At 36.5% G+C, this 4,458-nt stretch overlaps 1 non-coding gene across 1 annotated transcript; it reads right to left on the bottom strand.

Moving 5' to 3' along the window:
* Positions 1-1,317: 1,317 nt before the first annotated feature.
* Positions 1,318-1,421, bottom strand: LOC117667423 (U6 spliceosomal RNA). The gene has a single exon (XR_015728334.1). It is a non-coding gene; the product is annotated as a U6 spliceosomal RNA (small nuclear RNA).
* Positions 1,422-4,458: the final 3,037 nt, after the last annotated feature.

Raw genomic sequence — 4,458 nt, 5'->3', positions numbered from 1 at the left:
TTTTTTGGGATTGGAGCTTTCTTATTGATATGGGTAATTGGTTTTTCCTGGTTTTGGTGATTAGTGGTACATATAGTTTAATAACTCTATAGATTTCGAGCATGAAAATGTTATAATGGTCTTCGGCAGTGTTACAGCCAGAGAATAGAATTTGCCAATCAAGAGATGAGAGGTCGGTGTCTATGAGATCATAGCTGGCTTTTTTGAAGTTGTAATTGGGTATCCCATTACTTTGGTGATTTTTATAAGGGCGTATATTGAGACAAAAGTCAATCATGTTGTGGTCAGTGTTGGAAAAGGGTTCTTTTATTTGTAGTCCATAAATTGAGTTTAAGCAGTTGCAGAAGATGGGATCGAGGCAGTTGTTGAGTCTAGTGTTGTTAGTTACTAGTTGATATAGACCTAGATTTGTAACAGCATTGTATAGGGTTGTATGAATGGGTTCAGTTGTACATTTGTTTATTGTCCAATTAATAAGAGGTAGGTTTATTTATTTATTTTTATTTATTTATTTTATTCAATTTGTATACTGCCCTTCTCCCAGTGGACTCAGGGCCGTGCACAGCCAGAACCAAAACACACACCAATACAAAATCTAAAATTTTTAAAAGAATTACATGACTTTGGTCCAAAATTTAAATTAAAACCCACTGACAATTTAAAAAGCTAAAAAAAAAAAAGGGGGGGGGGTTCACGCCAGCCCTGCTTGATGGAAAAGAAAAGTTTTTAGGGCACGGCGAAAGGCCCGGAGATCCGATATCCTTCGTATCTCCGGGGGCAAATCGTTCCAGAGGGCAGGAGCTGCCACAGAGAAGGCCCTCCCCCTGGGGGTCGCCAGCCGACATTGCCTGGCTGACGGCACCCTGAGGAGTCCCTCTGTGGGAGCGTACTGGTCGTGGGAGGCTATCGGCGGCAGAAGGCGGTCCCGCAAGGTTGAGGTCACCAAGAAAGATGAGAGGGTATGGGCAGGAGGCTGCCCACGTTAGTAGTGAAGTTAACTTGTTCGCATGTGCGATATCGTAGTCAAGGGCTCTGTAACATAGTAAGAAGCGAAGTGTGGTGTTTAAGGACAATTCACAGACAATAGTTTCCGGAAGAGTGAGTTCATGTGCAATTTGAATATTTTTTTAGGTTTAGTGACTTTTTGTAGAAGATAGCTACTCCACCCCCTCTGCGGGTTTTGCGATCAGACCGGTAAACGTGATAGTCTCTTACTGTGATAATGGAGTCAGGGAGGGATGCGTTTAGCCATGTTTCACAGACAAATATGATGTCAAATGTAGCAGTATTTAATAAGAGGAGGAGTTTGGGCATTCTTAAAATATGGAATGCTTCATGAATTTGCATGTCATGCTTGTGCAGGGGCCATGCTAATCTTCTCTGTATCGTTCCAATTTTAGTATATGCTGAAGCACATATACTGATGGAGCATTGGGCATGTTGAGCAGTCAATGGCATCACAAGGCCACTTGCTGGCCAAGGTCACCGAAAAAACAACAGTTGCCTCATTTTTTTTTTCTTTTGAGATGCTCTTCTGCAGAATGAATCTTTGTATGAGTCTGATGTTTCTCATCCTTGGAAACTTTAAGATGTATGGACATCAACTTCGGGCACTGAGACTCATACTGGCTGGGGAATTATGGGAGTTGACATTTTAAAATTTGTCACGGTTGAGGACTGCTTCAGTTGGTTGCCCCATTTTTTTATTGCCACAAATGGACTCTGGCTTTCTGAGAAGTTAAGATGGTTGGATGGCTGCCTAGAAAAAGAAAGATGGTGCAGGGACTTACCCACATTATAAAATTGTGAGGAAGAAAGGGAGCAATTCCTTAAAAGAGATACAATGAAGGGACATATTTGTTTCCTGTAGTTCTACCATTTTATTAGATGTTGCTGAAATAAAGAAGCATATCCTCTTTTTGTATCTGATTGCTTTTCTAACCTTTCACAGAGTTTGCTCAAGTATTGTAACCTACATGTCCAGAAAGCATTGTGAAATGTGGTGCACAATAAAATCAAGAGGAAGAAACATGTATTTCTTTCACATGAGCTGTCTATAGAGCATAGAAGTGAGCATCAAGATTTGTCTTTCTTTTCTTTAAATGGGGGAGAATAAGTGTAGAAGAGCACAGTGAGGAGAGGTTACAGCCTGGGGAAATTTGGTTTCTGATCTCTTCAACCTTAACCCCCTGAGGGCTCCTGTCCCAATTCCTTCTCTACTTTTTCCATCCTACTTTCCACCACTTGCTGGACATAGAAAGAGACTAAAAAGTACTGTCAATCAATGCTTTTACTGCTAATTTGACAAATAGAGGAAACTATTCAATACTGGACATAGGAACTAATCATATTAACCAACTGCAATTAATATAAATTTAATCAAAAGATTTTCCTTGTTCATCCAGTTGTTTACCTAACTGTGACTCCTTTTTATAATGCCAGTCCCATGCCAGGTGTGGCCCTCAGCCCATCCCCATCATAAACCTTCACATGACATTAACCCTTTTCTATGTGGTTATGTCGCCCAGAATGTACTGTTTTGAGAGATGGCCACTTTATTTAGGATATATTAATTATCAAAAAGTGTGTGTGTGTGTGTGTAGATATACATGTGAAGATAGGCAGATAAATAAATGATTGGAAAGTTTATGGGTGAACCTCTAAATACCTTGCCAATAACTTGCCATAATTATTGGCACTTAGGATAACAAATATCTGTTTATATCAAACTGGTCCCTGCAATATGTAAAATACATTAATGAGCTGTGACATTACTCACTTATATATTATCACTAATGACATCATATATGAACATGCTAGCAATATTTTAACAGTGATCAAACATAACAACGTTTCTTACATGACTTTAATATTATTTTGATAAATGCCCAGCTTTACAAACAGGTACTAAAATACTGTAGTGTTTTAACTTTTCTAAAAACCAGATCTTAATTAAATGAAGATAGTTATAAAACTTCAAGGATATAACTACCAAGTAAAGTGCTTAAATAGCATCAAAATTATAATGGCATAAACTCCATGAAGGTCCATTACATCATGTGTCCCTTCTTTAGATCACAACCCTGGTATTCTTAGACTAGGCTTTGACATTAAATACAGATTAAGGCTTCCTGAGTTTTAATTAACTAAATCCTCAGATTTAGTTTCTACAATTGTTGAGCCATGTGAACAATGACCTGACTTTAAGATTAATTGCTTTGGCAGACATTACTGACAATGCCTTCTCAGTGGTGGTCCCTATTTTATGAAAATCCATTCCCAAAAATATCCATCCACTTGCAATATTAAATGGATTTTAATTAATATATATTCAGAATATTTTGCTGTTAAACCATTTTATTGCTGTGAAATTGGGAATTTTGCTACTTTAAGATATTGGGGTTGTGTTTTTATTTTGCTCATTTTCAAAGTTTTCTTTTTGCATTTAAAATATTTAAACATATTACATCATGTTTTATACTGTCACTGATATTGTAATTAGTTAATTTAGGCAGACACATACTTTTGTTCTTGGCTAGCAATTGGAATGGCCACTGTAATAAGCATATTCTTCAGCAAAAAATTGAATTGTATGCACTGTCTTGTTGTTAAAGGCTGTTATCAGGTAATCTATGCTCATCACCATAATAAAATCACAGAAAGGTGTCCTTTTAGTTCAGTGTTCTCTATTCTGACTAGTAATTTTCTTCTAAAGACTATAGGCAAAGAAAGAGATTGTTGCATCACCATAACCAAAATTTTGTCCTGGAAAATGTTAGATGTTGAAACTGGGACATTTCCCATATGGAAAACATCTGTTATTTTAAGGAGGTAGAATCCTTTTTTAAAAATAAACTGAATTTGAGAAAATTATGTAAATAAAAACGAACTGTGTACAGTACTTTTTTCCAATAAAGTAAAAAAAACAAAAAACAGCCTGATATTTTTCTTTTCAGTTTAACAGATCACAGCTGTATCTTGGGATGTTACGAAAAGGGAAAAGATTCTAGGACTGAGGGAGAATTTTAAAGCCAGAAGAACATTGTAGAAGTAGTATTTGTATTAATCTGTGATAGCCAAAAAGGAGGCATAGAGATAGCACCTTTTTATATTAACAAATTTTATTTAAAAGGCTTAAACCTTTTGAGAGTGTCAGTTATTCTCAAAAGGTGTTACTAGAGTTTTACTAAATTTTCACAGCTATCTACTCAAGCCAACTACATCTAAGTCTGCCTCCTCCATAAACTATCCTCTTTAGCATCAGGAACTTGGGCCTAGTGGTTAATTAAGCCTTATTTTTTTTTTAAAAAAAGCCTAAAACATGCTGAACTCTGAGGTATCACAATAATATCTTCCTGTTGTAGTTAGGGTTACGATATCTGTTGAATAATTCAAAATAAAAAGGTATAACTGAAGTTGATCTAGACTTTGAGATCTAGTTCTTTCCATTTACAGTTA

The sequence above is a fragment of the Pantherophis guttatus genome, chromosome 5, assembly GCF_059756535.1.
Source record: "Pantherophis guttatus breed Tessera chromosome 5, ASM5975653v1, whole genome shotgun sequence".
In the NCBI taxonomy this organism is placed as follows: Eukaryota; Metazoa; Chordata; class Lepidosauria; order Squamata; family Colubridae; genus Pantherophis; species Pantherophis guttatus.
Note: the sequence above shows the minus strand (reverse complement) of the source record. Positions and strands in the feature narration are given on the sequence as shown.